At 41.1% G+C, this 9,943-nt stretch overlaps 1 protein-coding gene across 2 annotated transcripts in view; it reads right to left on the bottom strand.

Moving 5' to 3' along the window:
- LOC110951761 (protein tyrosine phosphatase non-receptor type 14) overlaps window positions 1–9,626 on the bottom strand; it is a 69,026-nt gene extending 59,400 nt beyond the window's left edge. For both annotated transcript variants that reach the window (XM_051960959.1, XM_051960958.1), the window contains exon 1: window positions 9,224–9,626. The gene's annotated coding sequence lies outside the window, so the exon portion shown is untranslated. The remainder of the gene's footprint in view (window positions 1–9,223) is intronic.
- Between the last annotated feature and the right edge of the window lie 317 nt (window positions 9,627–9,943).

The following is a 9,943-nucleotide window of genomic DNA, read 5'->3' on the forward strand; positions in this document are numbered from 1 at the left end:
CACTCGCTGTATCTGCCATCTGTTACTCCAAACAAAAGAAAATGAAAATACTGTTACAGCCAGATTTGGTCTGATATTCCCAAAATCTTCGTAGGACTGTGAACCCTTTGTGCCCCACCGGCTCACCGCAGAGTTCAGGAGCGAGATGTTTTTGGGGAAACACAGAAACACATTCAACCGAAGTCTATGTGGGCGACTGTAGCTCCTGAAAGCTGACCCTGGATCAGACATTATCCTCTTGCTGTACAGAGACACGACACTAGTCTGACTGAACACGGCTGCATTTAAAGTATAGACACATGCACATCGTACACTAGCATTCAAGAGTTTGGGGTCGCTTAGAAATGTCTACTTTTGAAAAAAATGCATTTATTTTCATCGAAGATAACATGAAATGAATCAGAAATCCAGTGTAGACATTGTTAATGTGGTAAATGACTATTCTAGCTGGAAACAGCTGATTTTTACTGGAATATCTCCATAGGGGTACAGAGGAACATTTCCAGCAACCATCACTCCTCTGTTCTAATGCTACATTGTGTTAGCTAATGGTGTTGAAAGGCTCATTGATGGTTAGAAAACACTTGTGCAGTTATGTTAGCACATGAATAAAAGTGTGAGTTTTCATGGAAGACATGAAATTGTCTGGATGACCCCAAACTTTTGAACACTAGTGTATGTCAACTTGAACTCATTTTAGAGCAATTTTAACTATTATGGAGCAACTTTCACTAACATAGAGCAACTTTAGCTAATGCAGAGCAAATTGAACTAATATTATTAACTTTAGCTAACATAAAGCAACTTTAATAATATTAATTTTAGCTAATATAGAGCTACTTTAATTCATGTACACTACCATTCAAAAGTTTGGGGTCACTTAGAAATGTCCTTATTTTTGAAAGAAAAGCATTTTATTTCAATGAAGATAACATGAAATAAATGATAAATCCAGTCTAGACATTGTTAATGTGGTAAATGACTATTCTAGCTAAAAACAGCTGATTTTTAATGGAATATCTCCATAGGGGTACAGAGGAGCATTTCCAGCAACCATCACTCCTGTGTTCTAATGCTACATTGTGTTAGCTAATGGTGTTGAAAGACTCATTGATGATTAGAAAACCCTTGTGCAGTTATGTTAGCACATGGATAAAAGTGTGAGTTTTCATGGAGAACATGAAATTGCCTGAAAGACCCCAAACCTTTGAAAACCAGTGTAATAAGGGACGGTACACCAGGTCTCTCTTTGATATCTAACACTCCAGACATGTGTGTTCTCTGCAACTTTGCACTTTCATTCTTTCAAAAAGGAAAAAAAAGAACTTGTTAAAGGTCCGAACATACACGCCACAACGTTCGCTGTACGTATTTGTGCAGCATACAGGCACAGACACATTCGTGCTGCAAACACAGGCGCATATTGTCAGCTGCACACAAACACCAGCAGCTGCAAACAGATGGTGGAGCCAGGCGACCAGACAGTGTTTCTAACAAGCGCATCTGCTTTTCTCACTTTCCAGCTCTTCCCCCCTCCTGCCTTTATGTTTTTTTTCCTCCCAGCCAGCAGCTCCATCTCCGAGACAAAGACACACATATCCACATGCACGGCACATTCTGTCCGCTGCATGAGAACGGAGGGACGGCGACAGAGCACAGAGTGTTCGCACAGACGTGACATCCAGACGGTGGAGGAGCTTCGTCTGCGGCTTCCAGATCTGCTCAACTTGGAGCTCCTTTCAGAAAGGCTTGGAGCATGGCAAATGTTTTATTAAGGTGAAAACAACCTAAAAGCATCTGACCTACAATCCTAATTCAAAGACCTGCACTTGTGCCTCACTTGTGTGCAAATTCTTCGTACCATCCATGTTTCTGAGAATAGCAGATAGTGTCAGTCTTATCTTTTCTAGCTGCGGGTAAAAACACTGCTTGAAAATGCCTTTTTTTTTTAACTTCTCCAGGCTCAGAGTGGGAGTTTGCAGGGTGACTAAGCACAACAGTTAGCATGACTGGAGCATGTAGAGTAAAGGTAATGAGTGTGTGTCGCCTTATTTCACCAAAATCTATGCGTTTCCCGGTTATTTCTCACCATCTGATAAACAGAAATATCTATTATGGTTGAGTAAATGAATACGTAGTTAACAAAATGATCCAATAACTCTTATCATCTTCTGTTTTGTGCTGGATAAAATCTCTTTAAGCCCTGATAGATTCCAGACATGGACAGCTGCAGACACACATGTAGTTGTTCATGTCCCGCTTTCTAATCTGCCAGCAGGACTCTGTTCTTTACATGTGCAACAGACTGATAGCTACATACATGGCGCAGTAAAATCACAGCAGAGCATCTGTGCAAACACAAATTTTGGTCTGCATGTGGTTGACTCTCGCAGATGACAAAATGAACGTTATCCCAGTGGACCCTAATGTCAACACGATCCCTAGATCCTAGATGACCCTGGACAAGAGCAGGAGACATAAGAATGTGCAAGAGCAACTGTCACAACACACAAAATCCCTAAAAATCAGCAAAACCTACAAGCATGCTGTGATTACACAGAAAACATTTCTTCACCAGACTGTACATTCAGAAGCATGAGCAAGACAAATACTACACTTGTGGTGCAGACAATTAAACAAACAAAACATGCTGGGTTGTGGAAACAGCAAAAAAAAACATAAAACCAAACAGCGTCCTCAGTGGCTGCAGTTCCTCAAACGGCCACTTGAGGCTGCTTCAAAACTGAGTAAATCTCAGTAGACTCCCATGTTAAAATGTCCAACTTTGCATAAGAAATAAGAAAAGCACTCAGAGCCCCAATGCTCCACCAAGGCTGCTCAGTCGTATCATTTCCGATGGATGAAGTCTTTAATAAAAAATGACCTTGCTCTGAGCACAGGTGTGTGTTATGCATGTGTACGTTATGTACGGATACCAAATCGTTTGACCTAAATATGTAGCGGGTGGCAGGAATTGATGGGACTCAGAAACACCCCCATAATTTAATCAGTTGTTCCTCATGTCATTTCCGTGCATAAGTCCACAGCGGTGGATTTGTAGTAGGATCACAATCATGTGATCGTCAGCAGGCAGATGACGTAGTGTTCACTTGTTGTCATGGTTACAGCGACGCTCTGCCGCTATCTCACAATGATACAGAAATCTTTAACAAATCCGTGGATCCAGACTATAAGCCGCATCACTGCTAAAATCTAATCACTTGGTTCTTGTGTCATTTCTGACCTTCCCTGAAAATTTCATCCAAATCCGTTGGTCTGTTTTTGAATAATGTTGCTAACAGACGGACAGACAAACATACGGCGGTCATCACAAACCTCCATCTCATTCCTTAAACATTTTTAGGGCCTTGTACGACATTCGTTTTTTTGTCTCTGTAACTAATTTTCCTGTGTGTGACATCTCTACATGTGTGAATTGTCATACAACTCAACAGTTTAAATTGTATTAAGGCTGAAAAATGAACATAACTAAGGGTTTAGTCGCTCTGATTGACAGCTCCGATCCTGCTCCACCTCTTTGCTCATTTTTTGATTTTCCAGGAGCTTTTCTGAGTCAGGTACTGCCAAGATGGTGACTGCCGAAGCCTCCACACTGAGCTTCTGCTTCAGGAAACTTATATTAGGGCGTTCATCCATCATTTTACGCAGTTATACAGTGGACTCTAACAGTGTTTCAGGTTGGCACGGCCATCCAAACACTGTCACCAGAACATGAAGAGGAGGAGGATCAAAGCGGGAAACTTTACACTGGCCAGATACCGATTTTCCAAACCAGCAATGACGCAGCTCGGCCGTCTCATCCCATGGCAGCGAAACCAGGGGGACTGATGTCATGAAAACAGACACTGGAGATACGATTGAGAGTGAGAGGGGTGGGTGCATTGTGTGCATACATGTGCGATTGTGTGTCCTCTGCATGCACACAAAGATTCCCAGCACCTGAATGGGAAAATAAAGGCTTTTAGATAAGTGGGGATGTGGAGCGGGAGGGGAAGAGGAGATGCGACACCGGTTGATTCTCGGGGCTCTTATCATGTTGGTACAGTTGGTGGAGGGGGGATGAGGGGGAGGTGGAGGGAAGGGGGTGAGTAAACACGGAGGGTGAGGCTGATAGCGGCGGCTCTCTCCACATCAACAACACAAAACATGGCGCCATCAATCGTCGGCCGCTGAATCTGCCGCTGCCAAACCGCGGTGCTCTTCACATTTTCCATACCCCACCAGCACCCCCCTCCTGGGAACCACATCACACACACACTCACACAATTAAACACACACGCACACAAACACCAAAAAGCCACTCAGTATTTTCTCACAGCTGAGCCCCGAAGGCACTAACAGGGACGTCAACAGCGCCGAGTTTACAAGGCTGTGAAAGCAGCAGCGCTTTGGTTTTCGCTACTGTTGACATCCGGCTGCATCTTAAGGCCCTCAGAGGCCGGGAGGAAGGGAAAAGTCACACATTTTAAACTGGAGATCAAATGGAAAACTTCTCTGCTTGATGCTCGCAGACGAACGTAAGAAACGCTCATGTGTGGAAACATCATGGGAACAGTCACACGTTTTGTATTTTTTGTAATTCCGGGCCGATCGGGGGCGGGGCCCGGCGGTGATGGACAGCTCCACACCAAACACCTTGGCCTAGTGTGGGAGAGTTGGGCAGGTCGCGGCACGTCGGCTGCTCCGTTGTTGTGTTCAGGGCCGTCACAGAGCAAAGCACTTACACAGCAGCTCGCAAATCCTCCGACAACAGCATCTGTGCAAGACTGAATACACCAGATATTTCTCACAGTCACATACCTGGAGTAACTCTGTGTATTAATACTTTAAATGACTGTATAACTGCTGCTGGCTTAGTGAGGAATGTAGGCGTAGCTTCTTGCCTAAAAAGCTGGTTCATGGTTTAGCTCTTTTCCCACATTTAAAACCTGTTTACCTCAAAAAGCAGAGGGTTGTTTTAATGTAATAAAACAGCTGGAAAACTGAATGTTCATAACACCACTGACAAAAAAAAAATAATTTACTGCTAGTCATATGCGTCATGACCAAACCGGTTCATATGTTAAACTAAATAATAGCACTTTTTAGGGGTTGAAAGCTACAGTTTCTGCAAAGTTGATACCAGCATAAATTATTAGTAATCAAAGAACTCCGTAACGTGGTGTCAAAATTTACAATGCCACAAACTCCATCGCACGACTTTAATAAAATGCTTTTGCTTATTTCTGTTTTACACGTTTTAATATAAGAAACTTCCCGCCATTGATAGTTCAGCGTTGACAGACCGTCTAAAGCAGCGCTTTTCCAAATAAGAAAAGCACTTGGAGGGCGCATTAACAAATCCATGGATCCAGACTATAATCCGCATCACTGCCAAAATCTAATCACTTGGTCCTTGTGTCATTTCTGACCTTCTCTGAAAGTTTCATCCAAATCCGTTAGTCTGTTTTTGAGTAATGTTGCTGACAGACGGACAGACAAATCAATGCTGATCATCACATAACTCCGCTGCCTTCCTTGGTGAAGTAATTCATTGATTTTATCTGGAATTAAATTAAATAAATGACAGTAAAATGAAAAACATACTGAATATGAAATAAGGTCAATAATCATTTGAGCCTTCACGCCATCTTAAATATTAATGATATTATAATCTAAGCTTCAAATTGGGATATTTCATCACTTTATTCTACTTGTCTCATTTAAACAAAATCCCAAAAATATACGGGTTCCTGTAAGCAGACTCTGTAAAAATAAAAAGATTCTGTGAGTCCAACCACAGCAGTAACCGGGTCAGCAGCTCCACGGTGCCTCCATAAAGTGCTGCACCTGAACTTTAAGACTTTAAACCGGAAAAACACTTGAAGAGGACGAATTATTCAAAGTCTGTCATGTTCCTTAAATCAAGAGAAAGTCTGACCCTAAAGGTCTGACTTACTGTTTCTTAAAATTTCAACCACATTTCCAGTTTTCATTCTCTGAATTATGACAAAAGATGTTTCAGAGCTCACAGCACCAGAACGAACACAAAACAATCCTCCAAAATCAATTAATCAACTCAAGGTCCTGACTTACTGCAGTTTTCCAGAACTTTCAGCCACATCTCAGCATTAAACTCATTTAAATACATCTCCACTGTGACCAACAATCACTTTACAAATATTCAAAGACTTTTCAATTACAGTGACACCGTGCTGCTATCTCGCAGTGATACAGAAAACTTTAACAAATCTGTGGATCCAGACTATAAGCTGCATCACTGCCAAAATCTAATCACTTGGTCCTTGTGTCATTTCTGACCTTCCCTGAAAAGTTCATACAAAACCGTTAGATCGTTTTTGAGTAATGTTGCTAACAGACAGACAAACAGACAAACCAATGCCAATCGTCAAATAACTCCGCCACGTTCCTTGCCGGAGTAATAACTATAGTATGTAGCGTCTCCGTTGCTTTTTAAGTATTAGTAACACTTGTGTAACAATGTTCTACAAGTTGATTCCATTTTTTTAAGTTCTTGTGAAAGAGACATTCAACTTTTTTTGTTCTTTTTCTATGATTCATGGCAGTATACCTGTGTCATACTGCTCAGAGGACATTTTTAAGTCATCTCTACTTCTAGCTGTGATTGTGCTGTTTCCGTAGAGGTGCAGGTCTTTAAACCGCAGAGAAAAATGACGAAAAATGTAACAGCAGCAAAAGAAAATACCTTGGGGTTCTGCGGGTTGGTTTTAGAAAAATGAAAAGTGCATCACAGCATCTCCACCATCACATAATTCAGCTTTTAATGAAGAAAAACAGCCTCCTTCATTCTGTCCGTTTAGCAGTGGAATAACAAGAGAACCGCAGGCCCGGTTTGGAGGAATTCTGCCCTCCGACTTCGGTCAAACTGCTAAAACAAAAACAACAATAACTGCTGCTGCCTATTTTTTTCTCCCTCTCTCTTCCTGCAGCAGCACTTGACCAAAATTACAGGTATGTTTTGCGCCACATAGCAATCAAACGGCCTTTAGACTCCATCGGCCACTGGCTACGCAAACAATAGCCACTTTTCCTTTTCCATGCAGCCTCACATTATGCAGTAAACACCTATTATAATCTCACCATGCTGACCTTTAACAAAACAGTCCTTTTTTTTAGGGCAAATACAGAAAAAAAAACAGATATTAGACGTTCAGCTGAACTCTTGGTCCTTTAAATTCTCCACCAGTGTTTTAAAAACTGCTGTGTACTCCCAAGCCACTTGCTCTGGCACCATATAATTTACACAGCATGCCTTTGAGCTTATAAAGACAGCCAGATGTGTGTGTGTGTGTGCAGCCTACGCCTCCTGCAGCTATGCTATATTTGCCTTTACAGAACTCCCCCTTTTATTTTTCCTTTTCTACAGTAATGGTAAAGGTGCATGTCCAAACACATCTTTTGACACAAACATGCAGGTAGAGAGCAGCTGCAGGGCGTGAGGGGAGGACGACGATGTGATAATGCCATCATCACACACAAACACAACGCATTTCTACCACACGTTTCACCTAAACGGTATCTACAGATGTAGAAAAAACAGAGGAGGATGCAGATGATCCAGATGTTGCAGACCCAAATGTTGCCAGAGCTAAACTGGATCCAGTTTCACCTTCAGATTTCATCAAAATCATTTAAAATGTGCCAAAAATTAACAGTTGGGTATAACAAGATTCTGTAAAAAATAAAAAATTCTGCACATCCTTCCATAAAAGTGAAGCCATTGCTGACTTCACTGAGAGCAAATGTCACGTTACAAAAATTCAGGGACTTTTTGACTGAACTGCAGGGATTGTTTACACTGAGCAGATAGGATTTAAGTATAGAAGCACTTTAAAAAACAAAATACTAAAATAACTATCGTATGTAGAGGGAGATTATTTTACTGTATATATAAAAAAATATTGTACACGTGGATCCTAGTTTCTCTGTTTTGTTTCTAATTACCTCCGAGCTTCTAATTGCAATATTTGATCAAAATCACTTAGTCGCATTAAAAAAATGACAAAAAATTATCAGTTGGGTCTAACAAGATTCTATAAAAAAAAAAATTATGCACATCCCTCTATAACAGTAAAGTCATTGGTGACTTTGCTGTGAACAACAGCCCTGTGAGAAAAATTCTGCCAAAATGTCTTACAGTGTTGGTTTGATTGGTTTTTATATGATCCCGTTGCTAAACGGGATCTAATTCCGCCTTTACTCAGAGCTTCAAAATGCACTATTTCATCAAAATCACTTTGTCGCATTAAAAAAATGCCCAAAAAAATTAACAGCTGGGTCTAACAAGATTCTATAAAAACTAAAAAAAATCTGCACATCCTTCCATAACAATGAAGCCATTGGTGACTTCACTGAGACTAACAGTCATGTGAGAAAAATTCTGCCACTTTTTGGCTGAACTGCAGGTAGTGTTTACATATAGAAGATAGGAAACAAGTAGTGAAACACATTAAACAATGAAATAGTAAAGTAACTACAGTATGTACCATTTTTGCATTATATATATAAAAAAAATGTCGTACATGTGGTTCAGTTTTGGGGTTTTTGTGTTTAAAAATCTGACAAAAATTAACAGTTAGGTCTAAGAAGATTCTGTAAAAAGCAAAAAATTCTGCACATCCCTCCATAACAGTGAAGCCGTTGGAGACTTCACTGAGACCAACAGTCACATGAGAAAAATTCAGAAACTTTTTGGCTGAACTGCAGGCTGTGTTTGCACAGAGCAGACAGGAAACAAGCAGGGAAACACATCCAACAATGCAAAGTAACTACAGTATGTACCATTTGTTGCAGTATATATAGGTGAAAAAATGTTGTACATGTGGATGCCAGTTGTTTTTTTGTAAGTCTTCCCATTGCTAAAGTGGATTTAATTTGACCTTTACCTCATTAACTCAGAGGAATCTGCTCTGATTAGAGGTGTGACTCCTACCTCCCACTTTACACCGTTTCCTCTGCAGAAATCAGAGGTTGTAGTGTTTTATAAAATGCAGAGGCTTTGCTGGCTGGCTGGATGGATGGAGGGAGGGGGTGGGGGCCTGGCAATGAAAATATTTGGGATCTCCTCTCCCTACGTGGCCCAAACCATTGGCCTACATTTGAGCACCACGTTAAATCCTCCTCTTCACACAAACAGCAGAACAGAAACTCTCTTTTCCTTCCCTTTCTTCTGCACACTCACCCCTGATCCTGCGCTACATGCCGACTTCTGCTCCCAGCCGAAGAAACTCCTCTTTTTTTTCTGTGCTCGACGTCGATGAAGCTCACAGCGAATGAATAATCCTCATTTTAGTCATTCAAACAACTTTACAATCCCGGTTGGGCAGCAAAAAAATCAAAAACAAAATAAAACACAAATCTCGATGGTCTCTTATCATAGCAAACTTTAGAGCGACATGGGGGAAAAAAGTAGCCAAAGCAAAGACAAAGTCCTGGAGCTGCTTCAAAGCAAAGTTTTCTTCTTCGTTGTGTTTCTTTTTAAAAGCAGCACAAAAAAATGTTGACAATGAGAGAGAAAAGTTGGAGAAAGTTGTGTAAGAAGGACGTGGTGTCTCGCTGGGACTGTCGGTATGTTTATAGTAGTGGTCCCTCTAGTCCAATGGAGGCGTTCAGGACAGCCGGGGAGAGCAGCGCAGGAGGCGTTCAAGGGCTGCGGAAAGTATGGGACAAATAGGATTTAAGTTGGATGACATGGAAAGCAGAGGTTAGTGAGTCTCAAAAACATCCTATGACGGTTTAAATGGATTACCTAACGCACAAAAATACAAAAAATAAATATATATTTTTCTGCACTGTTTTTTTCTTCTTACTCCTCCAAGCAAAATGATGGAGTAATGTGATGATCGCCGTGCTTTTGTCCGTCTGTTTGTCTGTCTGTCTGTCTGTCTGTTAGCAACATTAC

This window comes from Acanthochromis polyacanthus, chromosome 16 (assembly GCF_021347895.1).
Source record: "Acanthochromis polyacanthus isolate Apoly-LR-REF ecotype Palm Island chromosome 16, KAUST_Apoly_ChrSc, whole genome shotgun sequence".
Taxonomy (NCBI): Eukaryota; Metazoa; Chordata; class Actinopteri; family Pomacentridae; genus Acanthochromis; species Acanthochromis polyacanthus.